Genomic DNA, 21,658 nt, shown 5'->3' on the forward strand with positions numbered 1-21,658 from the left:
ATGCTAAATTCTTCCTCAGTGTCCCCGAACAGGTGCCAGACAGAGAATTTAGGGGATTTTCACAGTAACTTCATTCCAGTAATGTAAGCCTACTTGTGATACTAATGAACTATAAAAACTTTAAACTTTAACTCCATTTACCAACTTCCAAGCTAGAGAATTTTGGAAAATCATTGTCAATGCATCCACTATTTTTACCCCTTTTGAAAGATTAGAATCAGATCCCCTTCCACCCACCCCCTCCCTCTACCTTCACCCTGCCCTCCCACACTTTACCTACCCATTTGCCTCTTGTTTCCCGCTGCCCAGAAGCCGATCACTCTCCGGAGTCCTTTACTTGAAGTGAAGTCTGTCCAAATTCTGTGCCGGAAATGACGAGAGTGCCAGTCAGACGGTCTCCATGGTGATCTCCGGTCCGGCTCACTGATTGGCTCCACCTCGGAGGGCGTAGCACGTCGAGCGGCGCAATCTCGGGCATGCGCAAGAGGCCTATGCCGGTAACCAGGCAACGGGAGCCGCGCGGCCTAGAGGCGAGCAGTGGAAAGCCGCCTGCAACCGGCAACCCAAACCAACAAAACACTCTCGCCAACTGTAAACAACGTCGATGCCTCATACTGCCAGGTATTGACGAAAAATACAATTATCTCTAGGTTCCTCCCCTCCCCGGCAAAGATTAATTTAAGGATATTTATATTTAGTTGTTTTGCAGCCAATAAAATGCTTTTAAGTGTTGTCACTGTCGACATGTACCAAAACACACATGACATTTGCTGTGCGAGGTGATCCAAGGACCATGTTAAAAACATACTGTAGATGTTAAAAATCTGAAATTAAAACACAAAAAAGAGGCACATTAGCGTGTTCCAGACTTAATAATTGAGTTCAACAATTTCAGATTGTAATCTCAGCCCCCATTTTGTTTCCTTTGCTAGTTTTGGTTTTACATTTTTTCTCTCTCTTGCTTTTGCATAGCAACTGTTCATTATTCTGCACCTCCCCATGACACTTAATTTGTTTCTTTACTCATTCCATTACCTTTTGACCTTGCACCACCATCCTGTTGTCACTTAATTTGTCTGACCTTCAACCCCATCACAGACTTTTCCTTTTGTTCTTTTTGCACCTTCTCCCACTTGTTTAAAATCAATATTTCTAACTTTTCCAACTTCTGATGAAAGTTCATCGACCTGAAATATTAACTCTGTTTTTTCCCCACAGATTCAACGACCTGTTATATCCAACATTTTCTGCTTTTATTTCTATTCAGCCAAATCCTACTTTCCAGCCCTTGGTCCATTCCTTGTATGAAATGGACTTACCTAAGGAATTGAACAAAAATTCATGTTTGAATACTTTTGCTGTAGTAAACTAAAATCAACATTATTAGGTAACTAATACGCAAAACTACAGAAAAGGTATTCCTTATAGACTTCTTAACACAACCGTAAATTCCCTTGCCATGTTTATACATTATATGGTCCCACACTTGTAGCAGAAATGTAGTTGTGTTTAAAAATCCCATGCTCCTCCAAGCTTGAGCAGGATCTCTTCTATTTGCTCCAGCATGAATCTTCCAGTGTCCTTGTAAATGAGGTCCCCTTCACTCAATTTTCTGAGCATAATTTGAAAGAATTGCGATCCCTAATTCCTAGAAGGACAAGGGCTGCAGATGCATGGGGCCACCACCACCTGCAAGTTCCCTTCCAAGCTACACACCATCCTGACTTGGAGCAATATTGCTGTTGCAGGGTCAAAACCCTGGAGTTCCCTCCCAAACAGCACAATACCTACACAGTATGGACCTCAATGGTTCAAGAACATGTCTGACCACCATTATCTTAAGTGCAATTGGGGATGGGCAATAAGTAGCTTGTTTAGTCAGCGACACCCATGTATTGTGACAGAATAAGAAAAATTGCAGTAGGAGGTACTCTATGCTGATTCCTTGTTTTTAAAATCTTCACGATCCTTGTTTCATTACCCAGAGTTTTCGTCCTCACCAACACTTTGCTTGGTGATTAACCCAAAAGCAGTCCTTTTCTTCTGTCAACATAGCAGCACCTGCTTATGCTCTCCTTCCCCGACCTTATTTTCTCTGACTGCCTCTGGGCAACATTAAGGTTAACAGCCTCCTCCTTTGTGTTCAGGTGTTAAAAGTTGTACCTTACTTTTGAAAAGTTCTGGCCTGGGTTCCTGCCTCCATAGTAATCATACCACATGGGCTTGTGACTTGCAGGAGGTCCCAATCCCTCTCCAAACCACGACTCTTTACCATTAAAGGAGACAATTTAAAACATAACCACCTTATAAAGTCCAGTATTCATAATAATGTCAACCCAAGACTAATTATTGTACAAGTTATGAACTTCTTAATTATGCATCTTACATTTAAGTCTAAATTATAAAACAAGGAAAATAAGGGACCCAGTTTTGAGGCCTTACAAATCAATCCCCACTGGAAATAGCCTTTCACAAAAAATGTCTATTCACTATGAAGAACGGAAAGGGTTAATGAAAAGGGTTAAAGAATTTTGTACCTAGAATCTGTGCAAGGGCATTGCAAACCTTACCTGTTTGTGCAGGCTTGTGTGCTAGTTAAACATAGCAAAACAGCTGCAGATGTTAAAGCGCGATAACGGCTGTTTGAAAGAAGGAATCCTGCTGAGACAGCCGCGACCACACAAGTTACTTCAAGGGAGAAACTGCTGAAGCTGCCGGGAGAACTGCGGGTCGTGACTGGAGCCGGAAGAACTGTGGGTCGTGACGGGAACCGGGGACTGCGTTGGGACTGGGAACCATGATGTATAAATACCCACACTTATTTGTATTCAGGGAGAAGTCTGGCAGACCGCTTTTAGGAACCTGCTTCTCCCAAAAGCTTTTGAAAATGAAGCCACTGTATTTTGACTCACTAACAATCTCAGAGGTATTATTTTACTTACAACAACTATTAACCACTTTTGGATCCAACTTGCTACTTGCTCTTGGATCTTATAGATTCTTAATTCTCTGAATAGTCTGTCATGTGGGAGATCCCTGAGGATCTGCGTGCCAAGGTCTCTGTCATGGAGAAGTCCATGAAGAGCACGAGCAGTGTGTTGACCCTGAGCACCGAGTGCATTAGCTCCCCTATTGAGAGACTGGCTACTCTCTTGGACAGGCAGCTCCAGAAACAGAATCAGGGGTTCTGGGAGTTCCATTCAGACCTACAAGCCCTCACACAGGCAATGACCTCAGGTGGTCACTGCCAGTATGAAAGATGGATGAGGCATCTAGTCTCCCTGCTAGTTGCCCATCCATCAATGATAAGCAAGGAGATTGAAATGAACCTCATACTGGTGTGAAGATTCCTCTCAAGGTGCTCTGGAGGAGGAGGGCTGTTTCTCTGCCACTGATCATGGCATATGATGAGACCATGTGACTGAAGAGTGCCTCACCAGGGAGCTGGATGCACCATCCTAGGTGGAGCCTGCTCAGGTTCAACTAGCCAAATGACAACCTCCAAGGTCATTATGGCTGACACAACAGCAGAGTCAGAAGGGTGCCTCCAATGCCACTGCCAGTCGGGTGGGGTGGGGGTGTTGGTGGTGGGGCTTCTTATGGGTAACATTATTTCCATTCATATTTGAAAACTCTGTTGATGGTGTGATCATCAGCGCCAGAAAATGTTATGCCTGTTTTTTGTTTCTATGAATATTACATAAACATTGATTTTATTGTAATGACCTGAGTATGCGTGTTGTCAGATTGGCACTGCCAGGGTGCCAGGTTAGCAGTGACAAATAGGGGCCCTGAAGGGGGGATTCTAGCAAGTCTCCTGAAAGGGTGGGGCATCTGGGGGCTCCTGAAATGGTGGGAAGGCTTGAAGGGGAAGCCTTTGATATCCCCATAGAGGGTAGGGGGTGGTGCTGCTGGTACCAGCAAATGGGGAGAGTGGCTGATGCCAGTGTGTGCGGGAGGGGCCTTAGCCAATGACTAGGAGGGGGATGATTGTGTTGTGTGGAGATTGGTGCACCCTTTAAAAAGGGCGTCTGATTTCTGAGAAGATTGCCTTGTGTCTTTAGGTCCCCACTCCAAAAATAATTCTAAGTGTGAGTGAATTCAGTGAGAATCTCCCAGGCTCCGAATTGCGAACTAAATTACACCAAACCACCCAGTGGGAATCTCATCGGTTTTCCCACTAGGAACAACACCTAGAAATTTTTTGGGAGAGTTCTGCCCATAGAGTCAGTGTTGGGCTGTCAGCGCTGTTTTGTTTCATTGAGTTTTAGCAGTCTTTATTCAGCATAAGTATTGTAACAGTGAATGTATTGGGTCATTTGCTGGATTGCAAGATGTGGGACCTTACTTATTAGTGAATGGCTTATTATGTTACAAGAGCTGGATTAAGTTCGCAGCAGACATTCTGACAGCCTTGCTCAGTCTGTAATTGATCCACAAACCCTTTGAACATTGGGAGATGATTTTCCATGTGATGTTCAACGTTCTGGGTGTTTCATGTCCAGCTGGTAGCTGTGTAAAGGGTAAGCATGTTTTAATGTGTTACATCTCAAGAGCTGTGAAATCATCTTATGACTGTAGCGATAGTAGTATGCAAGTACACTGAATAGCTGTCATGTTAATGTGACCAGCGGGTAATTTTACATTATGTTGATAGAAGATTTTAATGTTTTAAACCGTGTTAATGTTATTATGAGTGGGACTTACTGCATTACGTGGAATAGGTCTGAGTGGAGTTTGGCAATCTGTCTGCTGATTGTGGGAATTAATTTGGAAGGATTCCTGTGACCATTGAGCATTGTTGTCATGGTCCCTGAGGGAAGAAGTGCCCTATGTATATGCTAAGCCAATTTGCAGAAGTTATTAATGTGTAGATGGTATAAAAATTGGCCATGTGGTTAATAGTGAGGAAGGAAATTATAGGCTACAGGAACATTTCAAGATGGATGGAAAAGAGGCAAATGGAATTCAATTTGAAGAAAGGTGAGGTAATGTATTTGTGGAGGGAATACATGGCAAGGAATACACAATACACGGTAAGATACTGGGAAGTGCAGAGGAAAAGAGGGAACTTGAAGTGCATGACCACAGATCCCTGAAGTTGGCAAGTTAGGCAGAAAAGGTCATTATTAAAGCATAAGACTTACTTTATTAGCTGAGGCATAGAATATAAAAGCAGATTAAAATATGATAGAATGATGTAAAACCTTAGTTATGCAGCTAGTATATCATGTATAAATTTGGTCACTATTACAGGAAGGATGGGATTGCAGACGAGGTTTCCCAGGATGGTGCCAGGACTGGAGAAATATATCTATGAACGAAGACTGGAAACACTGGGCTTGTTTTTTTAAGTATAGAGATGGCTGGCAGCTGGTTGAATTGTGGTGTATAAAATTATGGGAGGCCTGGCTAGACTGGATAGGAAGGACCTATTTCTCTTGAGAGGTTAATAACCAGGGGGCATAGATTTAAAGTAATTGACAGGAGTATTAGAAGGGAGTTGAGGAGAAATGTTCAATCTAATGAGTAGTGGGGGTCTGGAACTCACTATCTTAATTTAAAGCATTTGAAAAGTGCTTGGATATGTATTTGAAGTGCCTTAACCTGCAAGGCAATGGACCAAAATTGTGAAATAGGATAGATAGAAATAAAACAAAACGTGCTGAAAATACTCAGCAGGTCAGGCAGCATCTGTGAAGAGAGAAACAGAGTGAATGGCCAGGATTTTACTAGCCCCGGGAAGCAGGTTTGGATGGCTGGGTGGGGCAGCCAGCAAGATTGCGAGGAGCTGTCACCCAGACTCAGTCCTGCTGCCAGGACGTTTTCTGAGAGGCAGGACTGAAAGTCAGATTACAGTTTGCTCTAAGGAAGTGAGTAGTCAACTGCCATAATCACAGGCCCAATTAGGGGCATTTTATAGAACATTACAGCGCAGTACAGGCCCTTCGGCCCTCGATGTTGCACCGACCTGTGAAACCAATCTAAAGCCCCTCTAATCTACACTATTCCAATATCATCCATATGTTTATCCAATAACCATTTGAATGCTCTTAATGTTAACGCGTCCACTACTGCTGCAGGCAGGGCATTCCACACCCTTACTACTCTCTGAGTAAAGAACCTATCTCTAACATCTGTCCTATATCTCTCACCCCTCAATTTAAAGCTATGTCCCCTTGTGCTAGCCATCACCATCCAAGGAAAAAGGCTCTCACTATCCACCCTATCTAATCCTCTGATCATCTTGTATGCCTCTATTAAGTCACCTCTTAACCTTCTTCTAACGAAAACAACCTCAAGCCCCTCAGCCTTTCCTCATACGATTTTCCCACCATACCAGGCAACATCCTGGTAAATCTCCTCTGCACCCTTTCCAACACTTCCACATCTTTCCTATAATACGGCGACCAGAACTGTACGCAATACTCCAAATGCGGCCGCACCAGAGTTTTGTACAGTTTCAGCATGACCTCCTGGCTCCGAAACTCAATCCCTCTACCAATAAAAGCTAACACACCGTACGCCTTCTTAACAACCCTATCAACCTGGGTGCCAACTTTCAGGGATCTATGCACATGGACACCCAGATCCCTCTGTATCTTACCATTAGTCCAGTACTCTGTATTCCTGTTACTCCTTCCAAAGTGAATCACCTCACACTTTTCCGCATTAAACTCCATTTGCCACCTCTCAGTCCAGCTCTGCAGCTTATCGATGTCCAGTGAGAAGCCACCATTTGAATGGAGGCAGCCTCCTGTGACAATTTGGGGGTGGAGAGGATCCACATCGGGTAGGTGGGACTGAACACCAAAGTGTTATGAGGTTATGGGCCTGGGTGGCACAGTGGTTAGCACCGCTGCCTCATGGTGCCAGGGACCCGGGTTTGATTCCGGGCTTGGGACAGTCTGTGCAGAGTCTGCTTGTTCTCCGTGTCTGCATGGGTTTTCTTCAAATGCTCCGGTTTCCTCCCACAGTCCGAAAGACACGCTGGTTAGGTGCTTTGGCATGCTGAATTCTACCTCAGTGTACCCGAACAGGCGATGGAGTGTGGCAACTAGGGGATTTTCACAGTAACTTCATTCCAGTGTTAATGTAACACTATGACACTAATAAATAAACTTTAAAACTGAAGACCTGTTCAGTTAGCAGTTCCAGTACACTATAACACTGACATCTACCTAACAATGGAACATTACGAGGGTATTACCTACAAAAAGACCAATTTCTCTGGCCACTAATTTAACACAGAGGCAGGTCTTGTTTACTTAATGCTCCAGATCTGAAGAAAGTGTCTAATGTATGCTCAACCTCTACAACAATAAAACCTGCCATTAATGCCCAACAAACAGAACTCCCTTCACATGAGACAAGCAAAAGGAAGGACTGGGGATTTTGACCAATCTGACTGGCCAATCTATTCTCAATCATCAGCCAAGTGATGGAAGGTATTGCAGGAATGAGAAATTTTTGTCAAATGGTGGATTTCCCACTTTGATTATGAAATACCCCCATTTGAAATGTTTTTCTCACCTCTGCCTCATCCTCTCCACAGTCTGTTACTTCACTTCTCAACGTACATCATTGAGCGCAAGGTTTGTTCTGCTTGTGCCTGATCTCACCTATTGCCTCCACTGATTGCTTGCTTTGGATATTGCCAGAACAACAATCATTAGCTGAATGGATACAACTGCAATTAACATTCAATGAATTTGACACACACAGGACTTGTCAAATTCCCCAGTCCTTTTGCTTGTCTCATGTGAAGAGAGTTCTGTTTGTTGGGCAGGCTTTATTGGTGTAGTGGCTGAGCACATGTTAAACACTTTCTTCAGATCTGGAATGTTAAGTAAACAAGGTCTGCCTCTGTTAAATTACTGGCCAGAGAAATTGACAGCTTTAAATAATATCAAAGTCAGAAATTGCAACAATAGCATTAAAATGCTGCTGGAGTAAAATACCGCAATTGCACTTAGGGATCATATGGTCATGGCATGAAAATTAACTGGTGGAGCTAGGCTGGGAGGTATCACAATCCACTGGGATCCTCCTTTGCAGGTTCACATCTGCTTCCCAGCTGTGGGTAAACAGGCCAGTCATCATAATTGGCTGATTCTGCCCACCATCCCAAAACAAGCACAAAGGACTAACATATCAGCCTTAACATGATCAGGCTCTGTACAAATAGACAGTTAGAAATTAGGGTCATCTTAGGCTAGATAGTTCATATATATGTTGCCTTTACCAGCGAAGGCATTGGGGGTTGGGTTGCGTTGTGCTATAGTCCCCAAGTGTCGAATCATTGCCCACACCTTTTACAGGTGCACCATAGAAAGCATTCTTTCTAGTTGTATCACAGCTTGGTATGGCTCCTGCTCTGCCCAAGACTGCAAGATACTACAAAAGGTTGTCAATGTAGCCCAATTCATCACGCAAACCAACCTCCCACCATTGACTCTGTCCACACTTTCCACTGCCTTGGCAAAGCAGCCAGTATAAATAATGGCCCCATGCACCCCGGACATTCTCTCTTCCATCTTCTTCCGTCGGGAAAAAGATACAAAAGTCTGAGGTCACGTACCAACCGACTCAAGAACAGCTTTTTCCCTGTTGCTGTCAGACTTTTGAATGGACTTACCTTGCATTAAGTTGATCTTTCTCTCCACCCTAGCTATGACTGTAACACTATATTCTGCACTCTCTCGTTTCCTTCTCTATGAATGGTATGCTTTATCTGTATGGCATGCAAGAATACTTTTCACTGTATGCTAATACATGTGAAAATAAATCAAATCAAATCCTGCCTCCACCCCATCGCTATATGTACGAGCACAAAATCTTCCTCATTGTTGAATTAGTTCAGAAGCTCCAAGAGCTGCGGAGTTCAGTTGTTGAACTGTTGGCAGGTAGTTGTTTGTACTGTTAGTTGTTCAATATTCTGTTCTTTTCCTTTGAACAACAGCTTTATTTATTAAATAAAGTGTGAAATCATAAACATCACAAATTCTTTATTTGATTGGGAGAGGATCTATTAGAAAACAGGACTAGTGCAAAAGGGTAGGTCGAGACCAGGGTCTGTGTTCACTAGAGGGTCCGTGGTGACTGCTTAAACTGAAACGTCTGGATCCCACTCAAGCTCACAAGTGTCAAGATCAGGCCATGCAACTCCAGCAATCTTCTGATCATGTACCCATTCCTTCCTGAAGAGGAACAGTGTTGGGATGTTGTTATTTTTGGACGTACCATCCTGCACCATCTCGAGATAAGAGTTGTCGTTGTCATACATTATATCCGAGGTTATCACTGTCCTGCCACAAGTTTCCTGAATAACCTGCACTTTGGACAAAAACGAGCAGCTCCAAGGCAATCTGATCCTGAATGAAAGCTCTGTTGTTCAAGTTGCTGCAGGCATGAGATGGGTCAGTGGGGTCCAGATACAGCTGCTCATATCTTGCATGAAAATTACTGCCAAAGTCCTTGGCCAGATTAGTTTGAAAGATGCAGCCTATGTCTCCAGTGCTCAGAACTTGGAAATATAAATATTGGTTAACTCCCAGACCTACAGTAAGCAGTGTCTGCTGGACCAGGAGGCAAGTTGGAAAGCAGGTGGACACCAGCAGCCCCATCCTCCCTCCTGCAGCCAGGCATCTGCGCTTTTTAATGCTGATAAAAGTGCCGGTCTTAATCATCAGATTATGCAGTGATACTGTTTTAATCAGTTGTTGAAGTTCAGGCCTGGTAGGATTGTTATGAAGATGTGCTTTATGCCAAATAATCATTTTTAATCCACTGGCTGGAAACACGAGTTGAACTTTAAAAAAAAAACAGGCTTTTTATTGAACAAAGACTAAAGTGACTTGAACTCTCAGCCGTGATGGCTCCCTAATTTGCATTATTGTACACTCTACATTCCAACCCCATAGAGCTGGAGAGAGCATGTCTGCGAAAAGAAAATCAACCATAATGACTCCAGAGGAATGTGAATGTGCTAATGGAATAGGAAAAAAATGATTCAATGTCCAGATATTCAACTGGATGGAGACAAACCATCCAATCAGGTCACTCGAACAATGGGATCGTGGCTTAGTGGAGGAATTTCCAGATCTGATCTAATCAACTTACAATTGGAATACACAATCATGTTTGAATTGCTGGTATGTTGGTGAGGGTGGTCACATGACAAGCCAACCCTTTTAAAAAAAATGTTTTTTACTTCATCCTTAAAGTTACAAAGCCAATGCTCGGAATGGACCAGTCAAACTCAAATCCATTCCTTGCTTGCTCCAAAAACCAAATTCAAAATCCAATTGAATCAAAAGGATGCAAGACTGGGCGGACAAGTGGCAGATGGACTTCAACCCAGATAAATGCGTCATGGTCCATTTTGGTAGGTCAAATGGAATGAAGGAGTACAATATAAAAGGGAAAGACTCTTAGTACTGTAGAGGATCAGAAGGACCTTGGGGTCCAGGTCCATAGGACTCTGAAATCGGCCCCGCAGGTGGAGGTGGTGGTTAAGAAGGCATATGGCGTGCTGGCCTTTATCAATCGAGGGATTGAGTTTAGGAGTCCGGGGATAATGATGCAGCTATATAAGACCCTCGTCAGACCCCACTTGGAGAACTGTGCTCAGTTCTGGTCGCCTCACTATAGGAAGGATGTGGAAAAGATTGAAAGGATGCAGAGGAGATTTACAAGGATGTTGCCTGGATTGAGTGGCATGCCTTATGAGGATAGGCTGAGGGAGCTCGGTCTTTTCTCCTTGGAGAGACGAAGGATGAGAGGAGACCTAATAGAGGTATATAAGATGTTGAGAGGCATAGATCGGGTGGACTCTGAGGCTTTCTCCCAGGGTGGAAATGTCTGCTACGAGAGGACACAGGTTTAAGGTGCTGGGGGGTAGGTAGAGGGGAGATGTTAGGGGTAAGTTTTTCACACAGAGGGTGGTGGGCGAGTGGAATCGGCTGCCGTCAGTGGTGGTGGAGGCGAACTCAATAGGGTCTTTTAAGAGACTCCTGGATGAGTACATGGAGCTTAATAGGATGGAGGGTTATAGGTAGGTCTAGAAGGTAGGGTTGTGTTCGGCACAACTTGTGGGCCGAAGGGCCTGTTTGTGCTGTAGTTTTTCTATGTTCTAAAAGAGAGGCAAACAAGATCCAAGCTGACAAGATGAGGTATCGCCATCAATCATGGGCTTGATCTTAGCCGAAAGGCTAGAAGCGATTTTAAACACGTTTTCTCAGCAGAAGGAAGGACAACCAGCTGAGAGAGATCCAATTTGCAACTGTATGCTATTGTTTGACACTCTCTCCAAGTGTAGCAGACAGAGCTTTTAAAGAAAGAACTCAGAGCTATGTATCCAGAGAACAGATAAGACCATTAATCTGCAATTCTAAACCGCCAAGCAGAAGGTCATTGTGTGAAAACAGCCAAAACCACCAGATTTAGTCTGAAAGTAGCCGAGTCACCAAACTACAGACTGAATTTCTTTTAACCATTATGGACTCTAATTTGGTTGACCTATCCTTCCTTGGTGTGTTTTTTATTATTTAGACTGGCTTATGTGTAATAAAGCAAATATCTTTCTTTGTTTAATTCAAGAAACCTATCCTATTGATTCTTTATGATCACAGCATGTAAGCAGTTTAGGGTCTCACTGAATTAGCAATTATATCCATTTCCAACATAAAAACCCCTTTTGCAGCCAAATGAGGAGAGAATCATAGAATCCATACAGTGTAGAAGGAAGCCATTTGGCATTGACTCTCTGAAAGAGCATCTCACCCAGACCCATCCTCCTGCCCTATCCCCGTAACCCCATGCATTTACCTTGTTTAATCCACCTAACCTACACAACGTGAGCGGTCACGTTGTTAGGAGTTTACTATAGGCCCCCAAATAGTAATAGAGATGTGGAGGAAGAAATTGCTAAGCAGATTATGGATATGTGTAGGGGTCACAGGGTAGTTGTCATGGGGGACTTTAACTTTCCAAATATTGATTGGAACCTTTGTAGGTCAAATAGTTCGGATGGGGCAGTTTTTGTGCAGTGTGTACAGGAGGGTTTCCTGACACAATATGTGGATTGGCCGACAAGAGGTGAGGCCACATTGGATTTGGTACTGGGAAATGAACCGGGCCAAGTGTTAGATTTGGTTGTGGGAGAGCACTTTGGAGATAGTGACCACAATTCGGTGTCTTTTGTTATTGCAATGGAGAGGGATAGGGCCGTACGGCAGGGCAAGGTTTACAATTGGGGGAGAGGTAATTATAATGCGATTAGGCAAGAATTAGGGGGCATAAGTTGGGAACAGAAACTGTCATGGAAAGGAACTAATGAAAAGTGGAACTTTTTCAAGGAACAAATACTGGATGTCCTTGATAGGTATGTCCCTGTCAGGCAGGGAGGAAATGGCCGAGTGAGGGAACCATGGTTCACGAAAGAGGTGGAATGTCTTGTGAAAAGGAAGAGGGAAGCTTATTTAGGGATGAGGAAACAAGGTTCAGATGGCTCAATTGAGGGTTACAAGTTAGCAAGGAATGAGCTGAAAAAGGGGCTTAGGAGAGCTAGGAGGGGACACGAGAAGTCCTTGGCGGGTCGGATCAAGGAAAACCCCAAGGCTTTTTACTCTTATGTGAGGAATAAAAGAATGACCAGGGTGAGGTTAGGGCCGGTCAAGGACAGTAGTGGGAACTTGTGTATGGAGTCAGTAGAGATAGGCGAGGTGATGAATGAATACTTTTCTTCAGTGTTCACCAAGGAGAGGGGCCATGTTTTTGAGGAAGAGAAGGTGTTACAGGCTAATAGGCTGGAGGAAATAGATGTTCGGAGGGAGGATGACCTGGCAGTTTTGAATAAACTGAAGGTCGATAAGTCCCCTGGGCCTGATGAAATGTATCCTAGGATTCTTTGGGAGGCAAGGGATGAGATTGCAGAGCCTTTGGCTTTGATCTTTGGGTCCTCGCTGTCCACAGGGATGGTGCCAGAGGACTGGAGAATGGCGAATGTTGTTCCTCTGTTTAAGAAAGGGAATAGAAATGACCCTGGTAATTATAGGCCGGTTAGTCTTACTTCGGTGGTTGGTAAATTGATGGAAAAGGTCCTTAGAGATGGGATTTACGACCATTTAGAAAGATGCGGATTAATCCGGGATAGTCAGCATGGATTCATGAAGGGCAAGTCGTGCCTCAGAAATTTGATAGAATTTTTTGAGGAGGTAACTAAGTGTGTTGATGAAGGTAGGGCAGTTGATGTCATAGACATGGATTTTAGTAAGGCGTTTGATAAGGTCCCCCATGGTCGGCTTATGATGAAAGTAAGGAGGTGTGGGATAGAGGGAAAGTTGGCCGATTGGATAGGTAACTGGCTGTCTGATCGAAGACAGAGGGTGGTGGTGGATGGAAAATTTTCGGATTGGAGGCAGGTTGCTAGCGGAGTGCCACAGGGATCAGTGCTTGGTCCTCTGCTCTTTGTGATTTTTATTAATGACTTAGAGGAGGGGGCTGAAGGGTGGATCAGTAAATTTGCTGATGACACCAAGATTGGTGGAGTAGTGGATGAGGTGGAGGGCTGTTGTAGGCTGCAAAGAGACATAGATAGGATGCAAAGCTGGGCTGAAAAATGGCAGATGGAGTTTAACCCTGATAAATGTGAGGTGATTCATTTTGGTAGGACTAATTTAAATGTGGATTACAGGGTCAAAGGTAGGGTTCTGAAGACTGTGGAGGAACAGAGAGATCTTGGGGTTCATATCCACAGATCTCTAAAGGTTGCCACTCAAGTGGATAGAGCTGTGAAGAAGGCCTATAGTGTGTTAGCTTTTATTAACAGGGGGTTGGAGTTTAAGAGCCGTGGGGTTATGCTGCAACTGTACAGGACCTTGGTGAGACCACATTTGGAGTATTGTGTGCAGTTCTGGTCACCTTACTATAGGAAGGATGTGGAAGCGCTGGAAAGAGTGCAGAGGAGATTTACCAGGATGCTGCCTGGTTTGGAGAGTAGGTCTTATGAGGAAAGGAGCTAGGGCTGTTCTCTCTGGAGCGGAGGAGGCTGAGGGGAGACTTAGAGGTTTATAAAATGATGAAGGGGATAGATAGAGTGAACGTTCAAAGACTATTTCCTCGGGTGGATGGAGCTATTACAAGGGGGCATAACTATAGGGTTCGTGGTGGGAGATATAGGAAGGATATCAGAGGTAGGTTCTTTACGCAGAGAGTGGTTGGGGTGTGGAATGGACTGCCTGCAGTGATAGTGGAATCAGACACTTTAGGAACATTTAAGCGGTTATTGGATAGGCACATGGAGCACACCAGGATGATAGGGAGTGGGATAGCTTGATCTTGGTTTCAGATAAAGCTCGGCACAACATCGTGGGCCGAAGGGCCTGTTCTGTGCTGTACTGTTCTATGTTCTATGTTCTATATCTGGACACTAAGGGGCAATTTAGCATGGCCAATCCACCTAACCTGCACATCTTTGGACTGTGGGAGGAAACCCATGCAGACACGGAGAGAATGTGCAAACTCTAAACAGACAGTCACCCAAGGCTGGAATCGAACCTAGGTCCTCGGCACTGTGAGACAGCAGTGCCACCCACTGCCACCATGACACCCATAGGCAAATAGGGGAGCCACTGGCCCTCTCCTCACCTGTTTATAATAGAATCCATGTGAGGAGAAGTTGATTAAACTGTTGACTGACCCCCATTTTGCGTGGTCCGCCCTCATCTTTATGCTCCATCCTGAACTCGTGACTGGATTTGATCAGCCTCCTCAGAGTGCAAAACTGCTGAACTGGAAAAGAATCCCAGCAATGGCAGTGTTCCATGGCCCCAAGCCATGTGCTAGCCTGACATGAGCATCTGTTCATGTTGCCCGTTGAGTGAATCCACTCATTATTCGCTGATACTTTGGTTGGGTTCATACTCTGTTCTTTTATCATGAGATAAGCAGAAAGTGAATATCCCAGCCAGATCAGGTGACTATTTGATTTAGAATCCAAAAATGAACTCAGCTGCATTAATCTTATGGTACTTTTACAATTCCTGGTGCGCCAGCAGGTGTTCAAAGGTTTGATAGTCCAAAGATTCCAATTTACAATTAGTTAATGGTGGACAAATCCAGCAATTAACTCACTAGCAACTTCAGTACTCATTAAATGGTGCCTCCAGTCTTTAGAGAAGGCTACCCAGATACCCTTGCTTGGAATGTGGTCAAATATGAATATTTCCCATGATTTTGCTAATTTCTCTTTTAACCTGAAGTTGTTATAAAATATTTTATCCCACACGTACATGTGTTGAAATGCTGAGGTCACTTTGGTGTTTTGATATATTTGTCAACAGCCTTGACAGCAATAGAAAGTAAGCAAAGAAAAAATTAGTTCCTCAGATCTCTTGGTTTCCGGAAGTTCCAACACACTGACCTCCGTGGGAGTTGCCCGGAAAATTTGAATTTCCAATGAGCAATTCTGCTGTTCCCTGGGACCTTCCGCAATCAGACTCTGGGCTGGAGAAAGAGACTTCGGACAGTTTTGATTTACTTACTTGAATAGTTATCAGGACATAGACGACAGAAAAATCCTAATGTAACTCCTGGATAATTATAGAACTGACATACCCTGCACCCACCTGCTCATCACTTGCACTGAGCCCCCCGACTCCATCCCTTTAACCCCTGCCCCTCTGATTAACCCCAATGTCCCTCATTACCCCCAACCAACCTGACTACCTCTCCTCACCATGCTAACTCCCAATTACCATTCCCCTGCCTGACCAGACCTGATCTAGCTAGTTCCTGAACTCACTGCCTCTTCTGCCCCAACCTGACTACCCTGGTCCACTTCACTGACCTACCCACTGCCATGCTATGCACCTACCACCCTACCTACCTGCTACCCTACCCACCTGCCATCTCAGCCAGCTGTCACCTCACTCACCAGCCCCCCACCCAGGTACCACCTTAGCCACTTACCTCACCATCCTATACACTTACTTCACCCATCTACCTACCCTATCTCCCTACCCATTCACTCATTCATCCATTCATGAACCTTCATCTATTCATTAACATCCACACTATACATTTAAACTTACCATAGCTAGTGCTATAAAAAGGGCTGGGGGGGGGGGGGTCTTGCCTTCCACCCAATGCTACAGCTTTGGCCCATTGAGTCTGCACTGACCCTCTGACAGAGTATCCTACCCCTGCCCTATCCCTGTAACCCTGTGCATTTATCAAGACTAATCCACCTAACCTACACATCTTTGGATGCCAAAGGGCAATTTAGCATGGCCAATCCACCTAACCTGCACATCTTTGGACTGTGGGAAGCAACCGGATCACCCAGAGAAAAGCTACACACACATGGGGAGAATGTGCAAACTCCACAGACCGTCACCCAAGGCTGGAATTGAACCCAGGTTCCTGGCACTGTGAGGCAGCAGTGCTAACCACTGTGCTAGATGGTACACACATTGCTCCCACTGTACACTGAGTGAATGTTGAAGGTGGTGTATGAGGTACTAAATCAACCAGTTTGCTTTATCCTGGATGATATCCAGCTTCTTGAGTGGTGTTGGAGCTGTACTCATTCAGACAAGCAGAGAGTATTCCATCACAGTCCTGACTTGTGGACAGGTTTTGGGGAATCAGGATTTGAGTTACTCTCTGCAGAATTTCCAGTGTCTGACTTGCTCAGTCAGAGCCTGGGAATTCTGTAGAGAGTAACTCAAATCTTGACTCCCCAAAATCTGCCCACCGTATCAGGAATCGGGGCAGGCGTGGCTGGGAGAACGGAATTCTCCATTGGCCTTGGACGGGATTTTATGGGCCTCACCCGAGCGAGGTCGTAAAATACCGGCCAGTATTTAAAAGCCTGGTTCACTTCAGTTCTTGGTCAATGGTAACTCCCAAGATGTTGATAATTGGGGATTCAGTGATGGTAATGCCTTAGAATATCATGGGGAGATGGTTAGATTGTCTCTTGTTAGAGATGGTCATTGCTCGTCACTTATCAACTCAAACCTGAATATTTTTCCAGTCTTGCTGCATATGAGTAGTGCTGAACATTGTGCAATAATCTGCAGACATCCCGACTTCTGCCTTTATGATGGAAGGAAGGTCATTGATGAAGAACTGAAGATAGTTGGGCCTAGGACACTACCCTCAGGAGCGCCTGCTCCAGTCTCCTCCAACAACAAAACCATCTTTCTTTGTGCCAGGTATGACTCCAGCATTTTCCCCCCGATTCCCATTGACTTCAGTTTTGCTGAGACTCCTTGAGGCCACACTCAGCCAAATGCTGCTTTATGTCAAGGGCTGTCGCTCTCAACCTCACCTCTTGAATTCACTCCTTTTTCCATGTATGGACCAAAGCTGTAATGAGGTCATTAGCTGAGTGACCCTGGAGGAATCCAAACTGAATGTCAGTGAACAGGTTATTGCTAAGCAAGTCATAGAATCCAAAGAATCCCTACAGTGCAGAAGGCGGCCATTTGGTTCATCAAGTCTGCACCGACCACAATCCCACCGAGGCGCCATCTCCATAATCCCATGCAGTTATCCTAGCTAGTGACCCTGACACTAAGGGACAATTTAGCATGGCCAATCCAACTAATCCGCACATCTTTGAACTGTGGGAGAAAACCGGAGCACACGGAGGAAACCCACGCAGACACGAGGAAAATGTGCAAACTCAACACAGACAGCCACCCAAGCCGGGAATCGAACCCAGATCCCTGGCGCTGTGAGGCAGCAGCACTAACCACCGTGCCACCGGTGCTGCTTGATAGCACTGTTGATGACCCCTTTCATCAGTTTACTGATGATCGAGAGTAAACGATGAGGCAATAATTGGCCGGGTTGGATTTGTCCTGATTTTTGTGGACAGGGTATACCTGGGCAATTTTCTACATTGCTGGGTGGATGCTAGTGTTGTAGCTGTACTGAAACAGCTTGGCTAGGGGCAGTGCTAGTTCTGGAGAACAAGTCTTCAGTACTGCTTCCGGAAAGTTTTCACGGTCCATAGCCGTTGTAGTACTCAAAGCCTTAAGCTTTTTCTTGATCTCAAGTAGAGAATTAGCTGAAGAATGTCATCAATAATGCTGGAGACCTCAGGAGGAGGCCAAGACGGATCATCCACCCAGCACTTCTAGCTGAAGATAGTTGGAAATGCTTCAGCCTTGTCTTTTGCACTGATGTACTGGGCTCCTACATCATTGAAGATGGGAATATTGAGAGCCTCCTCCTCCAGTTAGTTGCTTAATTGTCCACCGCCATTCACGACTGGATGTGGTAAGACTGCAAAGTTTCAATCTGATCCATTGGTTGTGAGATCGCTTAGCTCTGTCTACCGCATGCTACTTCCACTGTTGCATGCAAGCAGTCCTGGGTTTTAGCTTCACCAGGTTGACATCTCATTTTTAGGAATGCCTTTTGCTGCTCATGTCTTACTCTTCTATATACTTCATTATACCAGGGTTGACCCCCTGGCTTGATGAAAATTGTAGTGTGGATATGTTGGGTCATGAGGTTACAGATTGTGGCTGAATATAATTCTGCTGCAGCCCAGTCTTGATTTACCAGATCTGTTCAAATTAATCCTACTTAGCACTGCGATAGTACCCCACAACACACTGAAGGTTACCCTCAATGTGCAGTTGGGACTTTGTCTCCACAAGGACTGTGCAGTGATCACTCCTACCAATACTGTCATGAACAAATACATTAGTGACCATAAATTGGTGAGCATAAGGTTAGGTAACTATTTCCTTCTTGTTGTCTTCCTCACAACCTGCCACAGACCCAGTCTAGCAGCTATGTCCTTTAGGACTTGGCCAGCTTGCTCAGTAGTGGTGCCACTGAGCCATTCTTGGCAATGGACATTGAAGTCCTCCACCCATTCCATGCTTTTACCACCCTCAGTGCTTCTTCAGTGTTAAACACAGGAGTCATGATTCATCAGCTGGGGGTTGGGGAGTGGGTGGGGGGGGGGGGAGGGGGGTTGAGTTAGAAAGTTTTCAGCAGGAGGTTTCTTTGCCTATGTCTGATCTGATGCCAGGAGACTTTCCCGCTGACTGTATACGACTGTGCATCTGCTATCATCTCTGATGGGTCTGTACTGGCAGTAGTACAGGATATACCCAGGGATGATGATGCTTGTGTCTGGGATACTGGGTGGATATTCTGCCCTTCCCGTGGTGGATTCCCCGATAGCAGGGCGGGTGAGACATACAAAATGCCACAGACCTCGGCAAAACCGTAAGATCCTGTCAGCGACCAATGGAGAGTCGACTCCTGCCACTGGAAAATCCTGGCCGTTGTCTGTCAGGTATAAATTCTGTGAGTATGACTGTGTAAGGCTGTGGCTTGACTAGTCTGTGGGACAGCTCTCTCAATTTTGGCAGAAGCTCCTGAATGTACTAAGGAGGACTTTGCAGGGATGACACGGTTGGGTTTGCTGTTGTTGATTACTGTGCCTAGGTTGTTGCCCAATGGTCTGTCCGATTTTGTTCCTTCTTTTAGATTTCATAATGGTTTCATGCAACTGAATGGCTTGCTGTGTCATTTCGTCAACCATATTGCGTGGTTGTCATATATAGACTAGACCAGGTGAGCCCTGCAGATTCCCTTCCTTAAAGGGCATGAGGAACCAAACGTTTTTACGATAATCAACAATGGTTTTGTGCTCACCATTAGATTAGCTTTTAATTCCAGATCTTATTCATTTGAATTTAACCCATATCCCCAGAGCATTAACTTGGGCCTCTAAATTACTAGTCCAATGACATTATCACTATGCCACTGCCTCACATGCTCTTCTAATTAGGGTGACATTAGATATCATACTTATACAGAGGTGTGGTCACACAAATAGAAGAAATATCATACTGTGCTTCAGTCATGTTTGAGTTAAAACTAACTGGTGACCGGTGGGTGTGTTTAGCAGGGTAGTGCCTGGTTGTGACCACCCTCCATTCAGACTAACCCTAGCCCTCATCCATCCAATGTAGTCCTGTCTTTGATCTTTTTCCCTTATCCATTCAAATCCCTGACTGATTCCTTCTTTTGATCCATACCAACCCCTAGTTCTTACCCATTTCCCTCATTCAGACTAACCCCTGGGTAAAATTCCACCCAACTTGAGCTAGATGTTGTCATTGTACAAGTGAAAGATAACGTTGTATTTTCAGATGGTATTACTATGGGGCAGCATGTAGATGAGAAAAAGAAGGAGCCAAGCTTAGATTCTTGGAGGACATCAGAGGTAACAGTGCAGGAATGAGGAAAAAAAGCCATTGCAAGTGATTTTCTGGCTATGATTAGATAGCTAAGAATGAAACCAAGTGAGAGTAGACTCACTTAGCTGGACGACAGTGGAGAGGCATTGAAAGGGAGATAGTTTGCACGACTGTGCCAAAGGTTGCAGACAGATTGAGAAAGATGAAAAAAAAGAGATAGTTTACCTTTACTATGAGTCACACAGGATGTCAATTGTGGCTTCGATAAGAGATGTTTTGGTACTGTGGCAGGGCCAGAAATTTGATGAGGGATTCATACATGGAGTGGTATTTGAATAGTTTTAACAAAAGCAGCAGGAGCAGGAGGTGGTCATTTGGTCCCTAGAGCCTGTTCAACCATTAAGATATTGACTGATATTCTTCTTGATTCCACCTGCCCACACTATTTCCATATCCCTTAATGTCCATGGATTTATCAATCTGAGTCTTGAACATACTCAATGACTGAAGATTCCACTACTCTCTGTAGGGAATTCCAAAGATAAACAACGCCTGAGATAAGAACTTCCTCGTCATCTCAATCCTTAATGGTTGACCCCTCTTCCTGCAATTATGACTATGGGTGAAATTTTCCCTTCCAGAGACTTGGTGTGGTAGTGGGCAGGTTATGCAGCACATTTCCCGCTGCACAGGGTGATGGGAATTTGCACCTAATTTCATGCTTGTTTGCTCCCTCCCTGGAAAGTACTGAAGAGCAGTCCAAGCATTGGAAGCACATCTTCAAGATGCCAATGATTTACTCATTGATGGATCAATACACCTAACCAGCACGTCTTTCAGAATGTGGGGGGGAAACCGGAGTACCCAGAGGAAACCCACGCAGACACTGGGAGAATGTGCAAACTCCACACAGACCAGTGACCCAAGCTGGGAATCGAACCCAGGTCCTTGGCGCTGTGAGGCAGCAGCGCTAACCACTGTGCTACTGTGCTGCCCCAATTAAGAAAGAAAATGATATGTTAACCTTCATTGCAAAAGGATTTGAGTTCAGAAGTAGAGATGTCTTACTGCAGTAATATAAGACCTTGATGAGACCACATCTGGAGTATTCCATGCAGGTTTGGTCTCCTTAGCTAAGAAAGAATATACTTGCCATACAGGGAGTGCAGTGGAAGTTCACTAGGCTGTTACTGTGGCAGGACTGTCCTACAAGGAAAGATTGGTTTGACTGGGCCTGCAGGCATTAGAGTTTAGAAGGATGAGAAGAGATCTGATAGAATTTTATACATTTCAAACAGGGCGAGAAACATTAGATGCAGGAAGGATATTTTCCCTGATTAGAGAATCTAGAACCAGCAGACAGTCTTATGATATGGGGTAGGCCATTTAAGACTTGAGATCTTAAACGATGTCAGCGT

At 44.6% G+C, this 21,658-nt stretch overlaps 1 pseudogene; it reads right to left on the reverse strand.

The window, feature by feature from the left end:
* Positions 1–9,084: 9,084 nt before the first annotated feature.
* LOC144510374 (protease-associated domain-containing protein 1 pseudogene) lies at positions 9,085–9,626 on the reverse strand (annotated as a pseudogene).
* Between the last annotated feature and the right edge of the window lie 12,032 nt (positions 9,627–21,658).

Source organism: Mustelus asterias, chromosome 23 (genome assembly GCF_964213995.1).
Source record: "Mustelus asterias chromosome 23, sMusAst1.hap1.1, whole genome shotgun sequence".
NCBI classification, from domain to species: domain Eukaryota; kingdom Metazoa; phylum Chordata; class Chondrichthyes; order Carcharhiniformes; family Triakidae; genus Mustelus; species Mustelus asterias.